The sequence below is a fragment of the Helianthus annuus genome, chromosome 10 (genome assembly GCF_002127325.2).
Source record: "Helianthus annuus cultivar XRQ/B chromosome 10, HanXRQr2.0-SUNRISE, whole genome shotgun sequence".
NCBI classification, from domain to species: domain Eukaryota; kingdom Viridiplantae; phylum Streptophyta; class Magnoliopsida; order Asterales; family Asteraceae; genus Helianthus; species Helianthus annuus.
Genome location: NC_035442.2, coordinates 44,617,581 through 44,639,108, shown reverse-complemented (window position 1 = coordinate 44,639,108; position 21,528 = coordinate 44,617,581). Strand labels below are relative to the sequence as shown.

Here is a 21,528-nt window from a genome sequence, read left to right as displayed (position 1 = left end):
AAAGTTGTCAGCGACGACTATTCCTGGCCTCCGATGCTGAATTCTTTTGTTTGACGTTTTTGACTGAGTTATAAACCATTTTTGGGTCTTTAGTGGGGAGTTACACATTTTCTTGAGTTTGAATACTATCTTGGAGCCAAGAACACCCCGATCTTCATCATTCATCCAACCAAATCACAACCATCAGTCCGAATCATCCATAACCCTAATCCACCACCATCTCAATCAACAGCCAATCTACTATCCATTCTCCACCATCATCAACTATAAACCCTAATCATCATCCATCTCCATCATCAAGCTTTAAGATGTTCATGTTCGAGTTTCAATTATCCGTTGATCAAGTTCCAGTTGTCATGAGCGGCCAATCCTCACGGGTTTCACCCCGGTGTAGGTTTTTGTAAGATTCTAGGGTTTAAACATTTGCTTTGAGATTTGATTTGGGACGAGTTGTTTTATGTATTTGAAACCTTTGATAACTATCTTGCATTTGTATCGAGTTTGTGAATTGTCGACTGAATATTAAATTTGACGTTGTGAAATGTTTATGTGCAATTATGCCTTGTCTTAGCTTAGGATTTACATGTTCTTGGTAAGGAAGTTCATTACGGTCCGCCGTCTATGACGTTGATAGCTCTTGGCACCTATACCACGCGACACTAAATCCGTTAATTATTATATGAAATTGAATTGAATCTAAAACGTGTAGGAACCCTAGGTCTTCAATTACCGAACCGGGTGTGAACCTTGTTTTCTAATTATTGTTTCAATCAAGTAATCAAGTTTCGTGCAATTGAAAGTGTTCAAGTTTTCTTAGTTAAGTAATTTAGTAAGAAACTTGTCGATGCAATCCGACATCCCTTTTCAAACAAACAAACAAACAATCAAGTAAACAAATTGCAAGCTTCATAATTGTGACATCGTTAGTAACCAACCTTATCTATACGCAAACCACAGACTCTTCGTGGTTCGACCCCTTACTACCACTAACACATTGTTAAGGGTAATTTGGGCATTATAAATATTATCTTTGACCGGGGCGCGACACCTCGATCAGCGAGTAGAGGTGAATATCATTATGGGCAATGGTGGTTGTTAAGCTCACCCAACGGGCGACTGGTAGTTTGACGCGATTTCAAAATAGTTTGAGAGAGAGAAAGAGAGAGAGGGAGACATAATGTTACAAGAAGCAGAGAGGTTGAGGAGATATCAATGGAAGAAGATGATGATTTATATGTGTACCAGCGATTTGTTTTGGTGGCTTCAAAAGGGCATACGAGTTAAGACTAAATGATGGCCATATGTTTTCACAATAAAACAGTGAATTTTCATTTATTGGCCATCGGTTATGAATTTTTTAGTGAGTTAAAGGGATGGTGGGTTAGTTGTTTCTCTTATTTATTATTTATTTATGAAGTACCAATCTTTCAATTCACATGATAAATAATTTATGTCTTATAATAATTTATATGAAATCCAAAATAAAGCCTTCCACATATTAATTCACAACTTACATATACAGGTAAGAATGGATGTAGATTATATTTATTTAATTATTCATTAAATTAAATAAGAATACAAAGTTATTAAATAATAATTACTAAATAAGACATAATTTAAATCAGTAACAATTTATACATTAATATATGATAGATGTTTAACCACATTAATACTATATGATCAAGCGAAGAAGGGTATGAATGGAAGAAAATGACAAAAAGTTACGCAATTTAACTTGACCATTTATATGCCATCTTAAAAACTGATCGAAATTTATCATTTTGTACATAGAAAATGCTTTATATAGTTATTATATAGATATATAGATAATATAATAAATGGATGGATTTACGACACTTGACATGTTGTGGTGGAACCTCAAGGTGATTTGGGAGGAAATGCATATGAGCAACTCTCAAAAAGGTTTATTTTTCAAAAATTTATTTTTGGAAAATATTTATGTATTCATTCTTTATCTTTTACTCAAGAATTGACAACTGTAATTTATTTTTCTTCAGCAATTTCTTTCTGTGACTTCTAATGTTTCAAAATTGCAAACCCTACATTTCATTCACAACCGTTCCTTACACATCGATACTCTCTGCTCCACTTCTTTATGTGTTCAAAGGTGAGGTTAGGCATGTTTTATCGTATCATTTGCAATTCAATGTTAGCCTAACCTTAATTTTCTTCAAACCCAAAAATCGTTTGTTCTTTGTTGAAGATTGAAGATCGACGCTTTATGTTCAGTCGATTTCAACATGTTTGTTTGGATCTTGTTTTATTTTGTTGATGTATGTGAAATTTAATTTTTGGTTTTTGTTTTTTTAAACTAAATTGCAGTTGAGTGATGTTAGAAGAAGACGATTTCAATTTGGAGGCTGGTAAGTTGAAACAACGAGCTCCTCGAACTAGAATCGCGTATGCGTTATCCAACCTTCATGTCTCTATGATTAAAATACTAATTCAGTCATATGAGTCTATTAGGGCAATTATTTATTTTACTTTATTACGATGGTTATCGAAACACGTAGATTTGTTATTTTATAAGTATTGATATTGGATCTTTGTGAGTTTCTCATGTAGTTTATGATTTAGGGCTATTGCTTTTTGTTGTGTTTTTTTAAAACTTGAAGGTTTAAAGACGCACACCAACTGTTTGATAAAATGCTTCAACTAAAATTTCAAGATGCAAATTACCAGCCTGTGAGTTTTTGCCATGGACATCATCTGGAAATAAAATGCAGGTGAGTTCTTGCCTCCCATTTGGACTTCTTTGTTTTTCAAATTAAATTCTTATGATCTGTAACAAGGTTTCAATATTTTAGTTTCAAAATATGTTAATGGTGTTAGTAGATTCATCTGCGTTTGAAATGCTGGTAGATGTATCTGCATTTGTCATGATGTTTTGTAGACAATTAGTTTGTCAAATATAGTTACAAAATGTATACTGTTTAAATGATAATTTATTTATTTAATGAAATCGTTTGGAGGTTTATGCGTAAATATACAATTTGGCCTTCTTTCGAAATGTTTTCTCTTTATCTCACATTTTATAACTTCACCATATGCTTATTGATCTATATGTGAACTATGACGGTGTTCTTGAAGCTCCTAATTCGTTTGAAGCTCCCAAATACCCTCAGAAGAGGTTGAAGGCTGGTTGTATTGGTTGCAAGAAATTGTATTCCCTATGATAATCGTTATGTTTCAACTAATATAGGCGTTGAGGTATTCTCCTTCCTTTAATGCTTTCGTTTTAATGAACAACTATTTCATATCTTTCAAAATGACATTTTTTGCTATTGACGATGATGATGATGAGTATTAGTTTGTTAAACAAAGTGGAAGCTTCGTGTAATCACTGATTTCTGAATTGTTTTTGAAGCCATATGATTAGTAATTGTAAATTTAAATGCTTTCTAAAATCATCTCTTTAGTCTGGCATGATGGCTTTATTGTCTTCTAATGAGTGTCTTTTCACTCAAAGTGGAAGCATATCCAAAACTGGTATATATATGCTGAAAATTGTTCAAAAAACTTAACACAATTATCTGTACCAACTTACAAAAACATCAAGTATGTGAAAAATCTTTTATTTTATTTTATGTGTAAAAAATGTTTTTCATTAATGCATTTTACATGTGTTTGATGTTAGTGTTTATGAATTCAAAGTGATGTGAATTTGGGAAAGATGAATACGATCTTTGACGATAGAATGGGTTTCTTTAGGTATGTCCATGACCACTTTGTCATATGTTTATGCCCATATTAATCGTTTGATAGCTTTAAGAACTTACAGAATTTAGATCTTTTAACGCACATTTTATTTACTCAATTTAATGTGTGTCATATTTGTGTTTCTCAAATATGATTCTGCCATAAACATTCCACAATGGTATTTTTTTTACTTTTTTACATTTGGCCTAATAATAAATTTATGTATCAGGTATGTGGTGGTCATTGAAGCTCCCACATATAAAGAAGCGTTTGGATGCTATGTGGCTTTAATGTTAAGAAGGTTTCGCTGACTCTATGCTCATGGTATGTGATTTATTGACTCTAATCATATAAAAGTCATTTAATCATATCAAGGTACTAATATCCATATAAAAGTATTTATGGGTCATCCCAATACAAAATCGACCCATTTTGACCCAAACTAAAAAAATAACCTGCTGATACTACACCTCTCTTATTCAACCCAATCTCATTTGATATATTTTAGCATCAATCGTTAATTTATCATTGATTAAAGAAACTTATATGATATAGGGCAGAAATTGATCAGTCTGTTTTGATACATTATGGTTTGTTGACCTATAATATGTGTGATGTGATGAAAATTTTGCGATTCAATAGGAGAGTGAATTTGACAAAATTATTTTTATAATCCATGTTCATTCAAACGATTTTGGTATCAACTTCCAAAATTATGATTCAGTCAATCGACAATCAGGTTAACACATCCATGATATAGTAAAACAATTTTTGTATCAACTTCCAAATTTTTTTTTATGGACTACTCTTAGCTGATTTGACCATTTGGATCAACTGATTCTTTCCATGGCAGGGTATACGTTCCAACTTTGCTCTTCTTGTGCATAATTTAAGCATTTGACTCAATAATATATAATCAGCTAACCATTTATTAGAAATTTTACCAAAGATTAGTGTAATTATAAAATGGAGAAATTATGGACCGGATACTTAGTAGAACTACAGATAATGTGATCATATTCCACTTTGACAAGTGAGATATAGGGTAATTAATAAAAAGAATTGAATTTGTACCTATGTCGAACTTTCGGTGTAAAATATAACTAATAAAACGTAATTGGTGTTGATTATGTTTTACTAACCTTATCATGCTCAAGATAGCAATTTACATGAACTGCATCATTAGCAATATTTTTTAATTGTAGCATCATTATTTTGCTTCATAATTTCTCTTACTTAAATCAATAATCTTTCTTTTTCTATTTGCAGAGTAAAACATGACTGTATTTTGCAACAATAACGGTCTTTATTAGAGTGCACATTGTTTTGGTATTTAAGGGAGAAACAAGGCTTATGGAGTGCTGCATCACATGCATGGACTTTATTTCTGAAATCTTTACTTTTTACTGGTCGTTTTGGGTTGTGTTTTATCTCAGATAGATCAAATGGGTTAAGCTAAAAATTGGTTAGCACAAAGGAGAGTCACTCAAGCGGGTTGGAAGTTGTCCATAGGATATATATATATAATGCGCTTAAATCGTTTTCTATTTCTAGATTTAGAGTATAATAATAATAATAATAATAATAATAATAATAATAATAATAATAATAATAATAATAATAATAATAATAATAATAATAATAATATTGTTTTTAAAATCATCATGAACTGATATCATCCTTCACACAATATTGTTTAATTGATGCACTTGATTTGAGTTTTATTATTTTTAATTTTTTCTCAAAAAATTGTTTAACTGGTGTACTTGATTTGCGTTTGGTTATTTAATTTTTTTTTCTAATGTTGTTTACGGGACATGTGAAAAAAATATGTAAATTATTGTTGTATCCACACATTTGATTGCGAAATATCTCAAATCGTCTTATTGCTTTGTTATTCAAGTCATTACATATGACGAGCGAATGGGCTAGAAGCATTTTTTTATGACTGAAATTTTGTAATTGTACAATCGTGAAGATATGTTTTGAAAAAACAATAAACTATGATGTGAATTGTCTATTTTGTTAAATTATTTTTAACGAACATTGCTATGACTCTTACGCTAAATAAGATATGTTCCAATTGGAAATTCTACCCCCACATAAAAAAAATCTTTCTATACCTTATACAACAATTTTAAAATGTTTGATTTGATTATTATATTGTTTATCTATAAAACATTAAATATACAAGAGGACAATTTACTATATTTGACGAGTTTGTTGATCTAAAAATACACTTATTTTCCCGCACATCGTACATTTTAAATAAATTTTTACATTCGTTGTTCACATCACTTAAATGGTCCAACCCGTAAAATATTACGGATGATAACCTTTAATTAGTATACCTTATTTGTCACCCATTAATACATTATTCATTTTATATATATACACAATTGTATTTAATAAAACTTAAATATCCAAACACGTGAGTATTCACTTTTTTAAAATATATATACAGTTGTGTTTAATAAAATTTAAATATCTAAATCCCTGAGTATTCACGGGTGATAACCTAATATACATATACGTCCCGTCTAAGGGAGTTAAAGTTGTTTAAAATCTATCTTGGCAGCGCAGCTTGTTGCCGTCTACCTTTTGTTTTGATGTAACTCGGCAAGTTTGAATGTTATGTAAAATAATAATAATATGTCTATTATTCGATTTATTATAGTATCTTGTTTTTTAGTTTGCAAGCGTAAAGTTGTTTAGAAAAAGAATTCGGGTAAAAGAATGGATGAATGTGGTTCACCGTCCTGGATTAGGAATGTTTCAATGATTACCTAGATAAACCTAACAAGGTAAGGTTTCCAAGAGTTAGGAATTAGACCAACTTGGAGGATAGTGTTAAGGCTACAACTTTTGATCTCCAAACTTGTCTCCCACCTCCCTCTTTGTTTGTTAGGTTTTAGACCCAACACTCACAAATAATTATTCTAGTCTTTTCTGAACCCTTTTTCCACTTCTTATCTACAAAATAAGACAATCTACCAATTTTTCATTCATCATTCATACACAATATAGATATTACTTATTTTTCTCTTTAATATTTGTTTGAATGTATGGTTACTTAACCTGCTTCTTTGTTAGGTTCTAAACCCAACCCACTTATATGATGAATTATTTGCAACTCTCCCAAATCTTCTTTATTATATGACTACAAAAATATTAAACGAGTGATAAAACCAAACAATTTTAACACTACAACTTCATGTTTTTGTTATTATTTCAACATAAAACAAGATTCAAATAAGGACCGTCATTCGGGACTACATAAAAACCCTGCTACACAATGTTTGTGTCGACGAGTGGTGAAGTCCACTTGGTTGCCACCTAAGATTCGACCTAGAGGAGGGAGGCACATTGTGGATGCTCTAATATGTTGTGTTTAATACGAGGGTATGATTAGGTGTGTCAGTCGTGTTGGGTTGTCGAGTTATATTGTTCAACTCAAACGCAAATTGCATTTTTATGTGCGTAAAAAACATCAACCCAAACGCACACACTTTTAAAATCATGTAATCCTAACTCCCGAAGACGACCTGTTTAACCTATTTACCTAAACGTGTCAAATGAGTTGACAGGTAATAATCAAGTTATAAACGTATTAATTAGGGGTTGGTTGTAAAGTAAATGGGTTAAATGAGCCATAAACGGTTTAACAGATTGATGAGTTTAGTTAAACACGTAGGTGAGTCGGCCTATCTAATCAAATCAGCAGATCAACTCGTACATGACATGTTTAATTAAACAAGTCAACCTGACCATAATCTATTTATTAAACATGTTATATATAGCAACCAAAACCTGATCGTATCCGAATTTACCAGCACCGGTTATTACCCCAATCCAAAATCCTGAATAGGCCCAAAGATGAAGGGACATGATGTTTAGAAAAGCAACTGCAAACTCATATATTGTGATTTGTGACACTCTAGTTAACAGCACCATGTATTAACATCTGATATTATTGTTTTAAAAAGAAGGAAATAATTATAAAGCTAAAAAGCATATATTATTTGAATGTATATTAGCTCATCTCATTTTCTGACTTAGAAAGAAAGATGGAAAGAAAAAACATCCCACGAGCCTTTATATTTTCACATGGTTGGTTGAGGGCCTCGTCCCAACCCGTCCTTTTCACTCCAAGTATTTTGTTTTGAGTTTAAACTTGTTCACGATACATTTTCTTAATTTCTATTTGGTACTAACTTTAACGTTATTTTACTAATTTCGTGAAAATAACGTTAAAAGCTGGCGGATGGTTAATCATGCATCATGTGGTGACGTTGATAGTTGAAAGACATGGGGTACATGCACCAATCAGTCTCTGTCTCGATTGTTTGAATGTTATGTGTCTTAGGTCCAAGGCTTGATACATAACTACAATCGAGCCGGGGGTCTCACTGGAAGCAGTCTCTATTCCTACGGGATAGAGGTAAGGCTGTCTACATCTACCCTCCTCAGACTCTACCTTAGTTTTGCTATTAGTGGGATTTACTGAGTATAATGATGATGATGATGATGAAAGCTTCAAAAACACTACTTTCAATAAACATAAATCTATCTTTGATTGCCACCAAGTATTCATCTGATTTAGTTAGCTCTAAAACCAAGTATTCATCTTATTTAGTTAGCTCTAAACCGTTTCATGTGTTCAATAGCGAAAGCATATAACTATAAACGAGACAGGACCGGTTTTCTGCTCATACGTATGAACGTTGTGGCTTTCAATATCTCACAGACAGTTGACAAGTAATTAAAGTCGATTGACCCAACATAAATGTTTTGTGAAGGGGATATCATATGAAAAACTAAATTAGTTATGTTACTCCATGGGTTGGGTCTGCCCGCATAGCCATTTTAGATGATAGTCCAGTAACCGCCCAATTCTACATTCAAGCCCAATTTGCGTAATACTAAGCCCACAAGATGTACTTCTATAAAACCTAATCATATATCGATTTTTCAATTAGAACCAACATAAAAGATTATAGATACTAGAGTTAGTGGCGGATCTAGGCAAAAATTTTATAGGTAACGTTCAATAAAAAAAATTTACAGGACTTTCATACAATGTAAATTTCTTTTTTTTTTTTTACCATACTTTAATACAATGTAAACAATTTTTTTTCTCTTGCATGCCATTATAAGCAATATTTAGACTTGGAGTTGGAACAATATCATTCTTAGGCCTTTCTTTTAAACAAATTGCTAATAAGAGCTTGTATAGAATGTGGTTTCATCTTCCAAACAATTGCACAAAAACCCAAAATTAGAGCATTGTTTAAATACTCCTCACCATTCGATTGCGTAAATCCGTCTTAATAAGCTTCATTTTAGAAAAAAAAATATAATTCAACCGTTGCGGTTGTGGAACCATAAATTTTTAACTAAATAGAATTGACTTTCGGTCGAGAAAAAATTAACTATTAGTCTAATGCGGAACTAAAACTTCTTGTTTGGGGCCTTAACAATAAGAACTAGCTTTGTTATTACTAGTAGGTGTAGTCGTGCGTTGCGATGAGGATGTTGATAATATTTAAAACTTTTTATATGAAACGAAAACCGTTAAAAAGATAATATCAAAACATCAAAAATAATCCATACAAAAAAAAATCCATAAGTTCATTGCAATGAAAAATCCATATTAAAAAGAAAATCAAAATCGATGAAGAAAAGGTTATATGGTTAAAGAAATATATATTAAAAAAACTCAATGAAGTTAGACTATGGGTGTGGAGGAGGCAAGTCCTTGAAGGATGTCCCTCTACGTCATCGCCATGTCAACATTCAAGAAGGATGTCCCTTCAAAGATAGACCAATGGGGATGGAGAATGGGCCTCCCCCCATTTTTATTTATTTTTTTAAATTCAACATATTTTTTAACATTTAATAAGTTATAAAATAAAATCATTAATATTAAAAAAAACATTACATAACTTAAAAAATACTAGATTGGTAAAAATTAAAAATCCTAAGAATTCCATCTTTTAGCGATTTTCTCTTTCATTTTACGCAAAACTGGACGGTCTTCTTCCGGATACTGACCAGTGAATTGTAGGAGGATCTTTAAGTTGATTAAATAAGAAAGAAATTGATATGTTTGATATTTAAATTGGTGAATCTAGATTACTACGGCGAACTTGATGATTGTAGGTTAAAGGAGCTAAGGAGGTGCAAAGAAAAAGCATGGAACAAATGGGAGCTTAAAATGGAAGGAATACGGAGCATAAATGTTGGTCCCCTTTTCTGATCCTGTTCGAATGATGCAACGTTCTTCGATCGTAGAGACGGGTGTTTGTGAAGTATATAAACATTCACAGAATAAAAATAGAGATAATGAGAGTGAGATTTCTTCAATGATTAACTCTTATAAATAAATGTATCATTCTATGAACATAAGAATTAATCTTTGTTTGGCGAAATCAAACAAAGAAGAAAGGGTCGATCCGAGAATAAACTCGAATCTTGAATATCACCCCATGGAACAAACCAGGGGGTAAACTCACATGAAAACTCTATATGTAAATTTTACTTCAAAGGACACAGATAATTCCTACGAAGGAATTATGTCTTTATAGAGATTCCATTTTCATATCTCAATTATAATTGGTTGATAGAATGTTGGTTTGTGTGTCCATCCATTTGTCATGTGGCTTATCTTCTTTATTCACCAACTTGTTCTTTTTTCTTTTCTGATGAAAGTTTTCACATATTGAGATATTTTCTTTTTCTTTTCTGATGAAAGCCTTTTCACATATTGAGATATTTAATGTGTTCATAAGATATATTATCTTATGAACACAATTCTTTGAATTTGTATCGTGTAAACTCCATAATGTCCCGCTAACATTTTGAAGTCTTGTAACCTTGTAGTGATCTTTTAATCAAAGAATTAGAAGCTTGATTTTTTCTTTCTCGGTCTTCATATTCAGTGCTTCTGGGATGGTTCATCAGTCGGTTCGCGTTGACGGAATTAATCCTAAGTAACTTTAACGATTTTCAACAACAAATACAATAAAGTTTCCTAACAATCACCCCCTATTTGTTGTTAAAAATATAAACAATGCATTTATACTTAGAAATAACAAATAAACTTGTTGAAGATGTATCTTTCTTTTCTTCTTGTCCTGTTATTTTGTAGGCACCTTTTTATTGATCTTTCTTGACTGTATCTTCAGCATATGATCATGTCACACCCCAACCGATGGCGGAATCATCGGGGCACGACACTAGGCGAATCAGATTGCTCAAGAGGATCCATAACAACTATATTGCGACAATATTTATTACATTTGTTATCCCATACTAACAATCAGTACAATCACATAAGTTATCACAAATTTCTTGTCCTCTCGAACAATACAAATCCGACAACCTAGATTTTAGGTGAGTTTCTAGACTTCCTAGCTTGATTTGATGTAGCCTGTGATCTAACCTGCAACATACGTTAAAATAATGTCAATACAAAAGTATTGGCGAGCATACATGTTTGATATGTAATAGTGTAATAGATAAAAGCTGCGAATTTCCACATACATAAACGTAATACACGACATATATACTCACAAAACTGATACTGCCAGCTAAGTCCTCGAGCTGCGATTGTGATTGCTAAACTATGCCTCGTCGGGCGCAATAGTACTATACTAGTCATGGTGGGACGTCGTGAGTATAGTCCTAGCACATATGTAACTAGCATCACGTATAACTATGCACGTAAGTCATTCGCAAGTGATAAGTAGTTTAAGCATTCGATGTAACTCGATTTGATAGCAACGTATGTTACACCCAAAAGTGCAAAAGCATACTCACAGTCAGTGTTCGGCAAGTAAACACAACTTGGTTGGATTGATGGGAACGTGTCTGAGATTAGCCTGATTACAGATTGATAGCGTAAGCGACGAACAACGCGTTAAACGGTGGCGGGGAAACAAGTGTCGAATGGTAATCCAATCGGATGGCGATCCGATCGGATGGCCAGTCGTTCGGGTGGCAATCCGTTCGGATGGTCATCCATTGGATGTCCATTCGTTTGGATTGTCAGCTTAATTGGTGAAGGTGTGATTGAATGTGGAACTAAGTGCAATCCGATAGGATGGCTGTCCGGTAGGACGGCTGTCTGGTCGGACGGCTGTCCGGTCGGACGGCTGTCCGGTCCAACGATCTGATCGTCTTTGGCACCTGATTATTTTTGAAGGTTTTACAGTTTTAATCGAGACGGTGTTATGACGTGCTAAACAACAGAAACCCCATCTCGAACCAAGTGACTCGATCAGACAGGAATCACCCAAATCTGACCGGTTTACTGGTTCATGATGGTCGTTCTGGGTTAACCCGAAATCGGTCGTCTATTTGATAGAAACCAGATCTTGAACCAGCACAACACTAAATATGAGTAGAAGGTCGGTACAAGCTCCGATTCTATCGGTTTTGAGTGCATTAAGTGTAAGAGAGTTGAAAGAAGGCTGGAAAACCATCTTTCAATCCTTTTAACCATGATTACGTGTAGATCTATGCGAGTACATTGTCTAATCATGTGAAAATTCTTCAGATCTGAGTTGTTCTTGGTGGAATGAGGCCAAAGCTTGAAGTTCATAAGAACTCTATGATGACATCATCCTAGAACACCTCAAATCCATTGATTTCACGGTCAAAAGTTGAGATTCAAAAGATAGAAAGGTGAAGGAGTGCGTGTAGATCATAAAAGTACAACATTTGAGGTAGAAACTTACAAGAATCACGAGAAATTGAGAGGAAAGAGCCCCAAAGCGTGCTGGTCGAGTGAGAGCTCCACATAAAGGCTATTGATGTGAAAGTGGAGGTATTTATAGGCAAGAGAGGAGAGGGGTGGTGCAGTGAGTCGGATTGGATGGCTGTCCGATAGGATGGCTGTCTGATCGGACGGTTGTCCGATCGAAGTGCCATTCGATCAAACGACTCCGACGAGTTGAGTTTTGGTGTTTCGTTTCGATCGTTAAGCGTTGCGATAGTTTGGTTACACATTTTCATACCCATACTCATATATTTATTATAATTAATCACATAGGGTCGTATAAATATCCATATTTCAAAGTTGCGATACAATAACCGGGTTTCGTTTCGAATATGCGTTACTCTACGACGCTTCACGGCCATCGAGGAGGGCAGAATATGTCCTCACTCAACGTCATCGTGAGCGTTGGTGTCTGTGATGCGATGTGTTATGACGATAACGTATGCGTAATATGCGAAAATACTGCAAAACAGCGATGTATGCGATATAGCTACATTATGATCCGAATCTCTGGTACTAGGCGTAACGAGTATAACGAGTAGCAACAACGCACGAACGTGTGGGTTGTTACAGTCTCCCCTGCTTTAGGAAATTTCGTCCCGAAATTAATCCATAAGAAGGGTCGCGAGGGTCGATGCGAATGAGAGAGTAGCGATAAAGCGTCAAGAATAGGCGAGCGATTGATTGAGGATTGACGTGAGAGGGCGTTGTGATGAATAGCGATGGCAGCGAGTAAGACGATTCATACACAAAAGATGGCAACACAAAGAAAGCGATCCAGAAGTATTTTGAATTCTCGAAAAGTTGATTAATTCGAAAAGGTTTGAAGAAACTTGTTTATGAAAAATCTTCCCACAGCGCGGTGTTAAACTGCTTCGACGTTTACACCCGCGCTATGAGTAGGGTTTTATTAGGTTACTAAAAGATTTTAAGGTGTTTTAAACTCGTTTTATGAAATTTTCTCGTTACGCAGCAGTAACTTAAGTCGATTGTCACACCATCGTTACACAAGATAATCTCGTTTTTGTACAAAGGTTTCTATCAATTTTTAGAAAAGTTTTGTAAGGAGAGATTTGTTTACACAAAAGGTTTAAATAATATCAAAAAAATTCAAATTTTAAATCTTAAAGTTGGCCCCGCATGGCACTTTCCCACGAAAGTTCGACAATATGGCTAAAACACTTATATATAGGAAGTACCAGCGGCGTATCCACCATGTTTTAGCCATATGGCTTCCGTCTCGTGAGGTGGTGTCATACGTGTCAACATAGTACAGACAGATTGCGATGACTTGATCCAAACAAGGAAGGGTGGAATCAAGTCTTGAAAGGCGAACCGACTGATGATGTCGTTTCAAACTCAATTTAGTGACACGAGCGAGTGCGACAAGCGATAAGTAGTATGCGATAATTGATGGCACAAATTAAACATAATAAGCAAGGACGAAGGTGACAAACGAAAAGCGATGAGCGATAAGTGACAACCGTCGAGCGATAGGCGACGATCGATGCGTTGCAAGCGATGGGAGATATGCGCGATTAATGCGATTCGATTGTATTGATCAACACCACAAAATTTAACTATCATTTAGACCCTACATGGCCTTTTTCCACTAAAGTCTGCTGATATGGCTAAAACACTTATATATAGGAAGTACCAGCGGCGTATCCACCATGTTTTAACCATATGAGTTTCATCCCGTGGAGCGAGGTCATGTGGGCTAACTTAACACAGACAGCACAGATATTGGTAAGCGATAGCGATAGCGATTACGTTAAGTGATACACAATGAGCGATGGAGCAATACACAAGCGATCAATCAGTACACAAGCGATATAGTGATACCCACGATATGCGATAGTGCGATGCACATAATAAGCGATTGAGCGTCACATAATAAGCGATTGAGATCGCGAAATACCCATAATAAGCGATAGCGATTGGTAGGTAGATTCTAGCGATAATGCGATTGCGAGCATGCTGACTTACGAAAAGTCTGGCGATTACACGCTTTGAGTTACGATTGATATTGTTACGCCTTGCGATGTAGTGTAGTGTGTCGAAAATAGATCCATTAGTATACTTGGTCTAATAACGTTCAACTTGTATGGCACTTTCTTCACAAGACATTGGTTGGCATAGCGAAGCACTTATATATAGGAAGTACCAGCGGTGGATCCACCATGCTTCAACCACACACTTCTGCCCCGTGAATAGGTGTCACATTGTGTCGACATGGTTAAGACGCTTATATATAGGAAGTACCAGCGGTGTATCCACCACGATTGACCATGCTTTTAACGTTATGGCATCATTGAAACTCGTTACGATCTCCGTGCACTGATCACAATAATCCCGTGTGCACCCATGATTAATTTGATCCTTGCACGCTTATCGCACTTTATCTCAAGAACGAATAGTAGGGGTAAAACGCATTACATAGTACATAGTGCTAGCGTATAGTCCGTGTGCGAGTGCGAGTGAGTGAAAGATAAATAGAGTCCACGTTGCGTCGAGAAATAGAACAAGTTCAATATGCGAATGAAATAAACGGCGAAAATCATATCTTTACAACAATAGTAGAAGCATAACTAATGTTGTTGTGGAGGACTTCTGCGGAGACTGCGATTGTTGCTGAAAATCCTCAAGTCTGCGGTCCCGTGCGGCAGTGCTGGGTAAGATGACCATACCAGTTGCAATTTGCGCAAAAGCAACAGTTAGCTTCTGGCGAGTGATGATACGTACATATGAGACACAGGGGATGAGTTCCGTCGCGTTTCGAGTGAACTGGAATTGCTTGAAGAGTTCTGGTTGCGCCAGCTTAGGTGTTAAAGAGTTTGGGCTCATGGTCTTTCGTTTGCGGCTGTGCTGAGCTTCCTGAAGCGGTGCGTTGTCATCAGAGGATCTGTCCGCGGACTCACTTGAAGACTCGTTGGTAGAAACGTCGGAGGAATCGTCGAAAGAATCGATTATGATTGCTTGATGAGCTTGTTTGACAGGATTCTAAGAGAAAAATCCGTCCAAGACTCGTTTATCGTTGATCTCTGCGCCAAGCGATAGGTTTCTTCTATGGTAGCGGGTCTTGAAGCTTCGACAAAATCGCCCACACATTCAGGCAAGCCACGAATGTACTTCGTGATGGCTTTCACTAAAGTGTTGACTTGACTTGGGCAGATTATGCTAAGCTGTTTAAACCTTGCGGTGTAGCCATTATTGTCACCTTCAACTTGCTTGATTTTCCAAAATTCGTCTTCTAGTGTTGGATCTGAGTTTGATTCTGATTGTATTTTGTGTTTGTAATTAGAATGAAAATGGATGAGTGTGCAGCGGAATTATGATGAAAACAAACTTTGCATACAATCAAACGAGAGTAATACTTTGATCAAACATCTTTACACAATGAATCGGAAGATTGAATTTATCTCAATAACGATTACAATGATTGATGAATGAATGCAAACTCCCCCTCAGCCAGAGCGCAGTTGTTTGTTTGTGCAAAGAAGACGATGATGCAAAAGAGCTAATAGAACAGTACAAAGTACTGATCTATTTATAGGCACTTGCAAACTACTGAGCATCTTAGCTGACATCACCATGAAAGTGACATCTAACCTCCTAACAAACTCTAACCTCTGATCTATACAAACACTGCTGTGTTAACTACTGTTATTACATTATATTACAAAACAGACTATTGATCAGCTGCTGCAACCTTCCACTGCTGTGAACCCAGCAGCACTTGTCCGGATCAGCAGAGCTTGACTCAAAGCAGTAGATTGAATCAGCAGGGCTTTAGTCTTTCATCAGGTCTTTACTTGAGCAGTAGTTGTAGGTCAGTATTTTGCAAGATCAGCAGATAGGAGGTCAGCAGATGTTGAAATCACTTTCAAGGGGAGAGATTTGTATGTAAACATCTGCTTATTCTGGATCCACTGCTCTGATCCAGTTTTGGCTTTAATTATCTGTTCCTCTGATAGGGTTCAATCCCAACAATCTCCCCATGGAACAGATAATGCCAAAACTCTTCATTATTGGGGACATTTATTGCCTCATCAACAGTTCCCTTATCTGTCCTTTAAATTGTAGTTCAAAGTTAAGGGCATCTGTGTCTTCATCATCCCTGCTAAGTGGTAGATCAAGGAGATCCTGCAAATCTTCAAGACTCAGGCCAAGAGCTTGTTCCCTTGATAGTTTCTCCACTTCTCCACCAGACCTGAGCAAAGTCAATACGCAGGTCTGTTTGTCAGTTTCCCACTTTTGTATTTTTGAGCCTGGTGGGTTTCTTGGGAGGTGTTTATTTGCAGAGGTATTTGGTGAGGCTGGCCTATTCATAACTGGCTGACCAGTATTTGCAGTTTGACCCAAACCAAGAGTTTCTATGATCATTTTCTTTATGCCTTCTTTTACAAGGTCATCTCCTTTTATCAACTCTTGGATGGTTTCAGCTCCCAACTGTTTGTGTGACCTTCTTTTATAGATGGCAGCACCAGTTGGAGCAGTGGTTCTCCTGATTTGCAGCTTTGATGGTCTTTTTGAAACCCCAGCTTCAGGATAGTCAGGCTTTTGAGGAACTTTTGGATCTTTCTTTCTTAATTCCTCTAACCTTTTGTAGGTGATCCTGACCACATCTTCTTTCCACCTAGCAATTTGTATTTTGTTTCCATATTCAGCAGCAACCAGTTCTTCTCTCATTCTTTTCAGTTCTACCTGTTTGTCAGGTACATTCTTTCTAAACTTTGCCCAGTCAGGAGGAGTGTGAGTGACTTTCCTTTTTATCATGTCTTGAATTCTTGCTGCTTCATTTTCAAGCTCAGGAACAGTCCACTCTTTGTACATGTATCTCTCTCCTTTTTACTTCTTGTGAGCCATGATGCTTTCAATGTAGTCTTTCTTCAAAGTTTCAGCTGCTCTTTCTGAAATTTGTTGACTGACATTTTTTGCAAATTGTTCTAGGGAACTGACTTGTGTGAGCAGATATTGATAGGTTCTAGAAATTTCTCTGTCAGATTTCCCTTGTGTGTTTCTTTTTTAGATATCCTCTGCTTGCTTGGCCTTGATCTTCAAATATTCATCAACATTTTTAGGCCAGGGATATCCTCTTATTGATGGCAAACTCCTTTTGGCAGGGTCATCCTCATAGTAAAATGATTTTATTTCTTCTCTAACAGCTGCTAGTTCAAGAGGAAACTGAACACCTGCAGGAGGTAAGGGCTTGTGCATTCGAACTGAAAAGAGAGCAACTGGTTTTGGTATTGTGACAAGAGCTAAAGATTTTGAAGATGTTTGAGATGGTGAAGTGTCATCATCTTTGAGAATTAGCCTTCTCCTCTTTGTTTGAGGAGGGGCTGATGATGTTTTGGATGGAACAGTGGTGGTGGATGTAGTGGCAGTGATTTGTGATTGACTAACAGTTGTTGAAACAACTGGTGTTTTAACCACTGTTGTCTTTACAGCAGATGTTATAACAACTGCTGTCTTCTGCCTTTTGGCAGGAGGTGATTTTGTTTTCGGTGGTGATGGTGGTAAGGCAGTGGATGTGGTGTGTTTTGAAGTGGTGTGTGTTGAAGTGGGAGCAGATGTTGAAACCACTGAAGTACCAACAGTAGTGGGTACAGCAGGAGTTACAACAGCTGTTTTAGGTGGTGGTTTTGGAACAGACTTTGAACGTCTGGTTGGAATGGATTTGGGTAGCCTTACTCTTCTTGTAGGCTTCTTCTTTTCATCAACAAGATTTTCATCATCTTTTGACCCTGAAGTACCCTGATCCGGATAATCCACCCTGGCTTTCCTTTTGGCCTCTCTATCCCTTTTTACACTTGCAACTGCTTCTGCCAGTGCATTTGTGGTCACATCAATTTTCTTGCTCCCATCTGGCAGAGGGATCTGTTTGGTCATATTTGAATTTTCTGGTGCAATGTAGAGACCATCCTCTACTCCCTTCTTTTTCCATTCCTGAATTTTCTCCCCCTTTTTGGCATTATCTGGGGGAAGTTGATCAATGAAGAGAACTGTTGGAGGAGCAGTGCCAGTGGTGTGCAGGATCTGAGTTTTGAGAGCCTTTAGATCAGCCTGAGTGTTCTTGAACCTTGACTCCATTGCATTTCTCAGCTGTTGAACATGTTTTTCATGTTGCTGATCTGCTAGTTGTGCTTGATGATGGAGAAAAGGTTAAAACAGATTCCAGAGCTCATTTGTAGCAGATGCCTGTTGTGGAGCAGGTGCTTGAGGTGGAACAACATTGGATTGCATCTTTTGAGTTTTCAACACCTGTTGTAACATGTTTTTAAGATCTGCAACAGATGTATCCAACTTTTCAATTCGTTCCGTCAAATCCTGATATTTTAAATCATCACCCAATTTAATGGGATCATCTGATTTCCCACTAACAGTGGTTTTATCAGTGGTAGAGGTAGGGAGTATACTCCAAACATTAACCACTGATGCCCCTTTTTCTTGGTACTGGGGTCTTCTCCCTTCAACACTTGACAACCTTTTGATGTTGCCAGTAGGATAAATAAATCCACTGGTGGTTGGCAGAGGTGCTATAAAAGGAATTGCCTCCAAGGAAGTCTTATTGATGTAACCACTGTCCAACTGTAAACCAGTGGGTTCAACAGTTGTAGTGGCTGCTTCACTTGGATGACCACAAAGAGTTACTTGTAACTTAAGGGGTGTAACCTCCTCAGGTTGTGTTGGTGGGTTAGCAAGGAATGATACATCAGGCTCAGTCAGTTGTTGAGGTATATTCTCATTAACAGGTGATTGAGAAGGACTGAGTAATGCCTGGTTCAAATCGATTGCATCCAACAAAAGTTGTGTTTTTGGTGGAATTGTGGATGTGAGGTGGGGTGTAGAAAGAGAAGTTGCCCCGGGCATTGGGCTGTGGATGATGGAAACGAGTGTTTCCAGAGCATCATAATGTGGTAGCCCTATGTGTACAACCTGTTCTTTTTGTGAAGAAGCAGGAGGAGTTTTGGTTATGGGTTGAGATATTTGTACCAACTGCTGTGAGGAAGTAGCAGCAGTGGTTTCTTGTGACATTTGTGTTGTCACAGGCAGTAGCTCTGGTATCTCATCCTCCAGAGTTGCCGTTTTGATTGGTTTGGGGGGTTTTTGATTTTTCTTTTTGTTTGGATTTTTGGGATTTGTAGGTGTGGGTTTCAAAACAGTTGGTCTGCTGCTTTGATCACCTAGAGCAGTGGGCTCTGCAGCAGATACCTGAGGAGCAGTGGTAGCTGCTAAATTCTGCTCAGGCACCTCTGCTTGTGTTTTGCAAGGTGCTAACATTCTTGAAAAAGTTTCAGTTGTTAAACTGTTTATTTGAGTAGATTCACCTTGATTTATTGTAGCTAAATCATTCTTATTGAATTTCTTTTCAAAATAGTAACTTAAAAACCTTGGAAACAGTAAGAATGACTTTGTTTCAACATTATTAACCAAATCTTTAAAGATTTCCCGAGAGTAGTTAAAATTTTCTTCTTGAAGAATTGCATACCCCAGATTTTGAATCTTTAAAGGGATTTCATTGAAAGAAGTGGTCTTGTTTGAAACACATAGTAGGAGGGTATGAAATAAAAATCTGGTTGCAGAAGGAAAATAACCTTTTTGTAAGGTAAGTTTCTTCATCATTGTGGCTTCATACCCTCTTTCAATGAAGTCAGTTTGTAACTCGTTTTTAGTGAAAGAAGTTTTACCTTTCTGATCATCGAGTTGAAAGACCTCTGAAATGGATTGTGGCGTGATTTGGATAGTTTTAGCCTTTATAGAAGAGTGTATGGTGGTTGCAATGTCTCCTTGTTTTTCAAGGGTTGCATTCTTCCAGAACTCCCTTTGGGTCTCCAAATAGATTGGTGCATTGGCGGTGAACAAAGTTTTGTACTTTGATTTTGCCATGATGTTAATGATGGAATCGAAGACATCGGTGGCTCCTGGTTTTGTGAGAAGACCCAGGAGATTGTGAGATGATTTATATGGGATTTCAGTGGAGATTGCCTTTTGAGAGGCTGTTTTCGATGATGACGTGGATGTGGGTTTTGCGGATGGCTTCGATTTTGTCATTTTGAGTAGAATGATCGAAGAAATTTGTGAAAGATGAGATGAAAAACTGCTTTGAGAAAAGAATTTTTAAGAATTCAATTCGACAGTAAAACCCTGTTTTGGTGGTGAGTGGGGGATTTTATAGGGAAGAAAGTGAATGCTGACGTGGCAGCCGTTACAAAAGGTCTGACCACTATGTACTGCCCACGTGACAACCCCTGGTGAAAGTGAAGGACAGTACTTTGAGGAAAGTGAGAGATGAAGGCAGTGGTAAGGAAGCAGTGGATGATTTTCACTATCAGTGGATAGCATATCAGTGGATAAGACACTGCTTTTGAACAACAGAGATTATCAAAGGAATGAGAGAACAGGGGTTGACTTTCAGCAGTGGACAGACTTTTGAAGTGGAGCAGACTTTTGAACAATAAGTGGTTATGGCAGACTTTTAAGGATTTTAATGAAAATTTTCATTTTTAGCTATTTTTAAGGATGGATTTTTGATTTTCTGAAAACATTTTGTTGCTTTTATTCAAAAAAAACAAGATGTTGCTTGTTATTCCATGTTCAGCATCCCAGTTCTAGAGACCAAGCTTTCAAAAGTGGCTGTATCAAGTGCTTTTGTGAGCACATCTGCCAGCTGGTCTTTAGTTGGGACATGATGCAGAGAAATCAAACCTTTTTCATAGCAATCCCTCACAAAGTGATGTCTGATGTCGATGTGTTTGGTGGTAGAGTGGGAAACTGGATTTTTGATGATATTTTCTGCTGCCTGGCTGTCCAACATGAGTGGTGTTTTTAAGGCAGTGATACCAAAATCCAGTAACTGATTTTGAAGCCACAAGAGTTGGGCTGTACAGCTTGCAGCAGCAATGTATTCAGCTTCAGTAGTGGATGTTGAAACTGCTGCTTGCTTTTTGCTTTGCCAAGAAACTAAGCAATCACCTAGAAACTGGTACCCTCCTGAAGTGGACTTCCTTGTGGTGTGACAT

General features: G+C 36.5%; 1 long non-coding RNA gene across 4 annotated transcripts; it reads left to right on the top strand.

Annotated features, from left to right (window-relative positions):
* The first annotated feature begins 1,994 nt into the window (after positions 1-1,994).
* Positions 1,995-5,265, top strand: LOC118483320. Of its 4 annotated transcripts, none has more exons than XR_004870342.1 (7): positions 1,995-2,128; positions 2,344-2,384; positions 2,637-2,747; positions 3,112-3,231; positions 3,659-3,732; positions 3,950-4,044; positions 4,990-5,265. It is a non-coding gene; the product is annotated as an uncharacterized LOC118483320 (long non-coding RNA). The 4 variants fall into 4 exon arrangements; XR_004870343.1 differs by having other exon boundaries at positions 2,344-2,421; XR_004870341.1 differs by having other exon boundaries at positions 2,344-2,747.
* Positions 5,266-21,528: the final 16,263 nt, after the last annotated feature.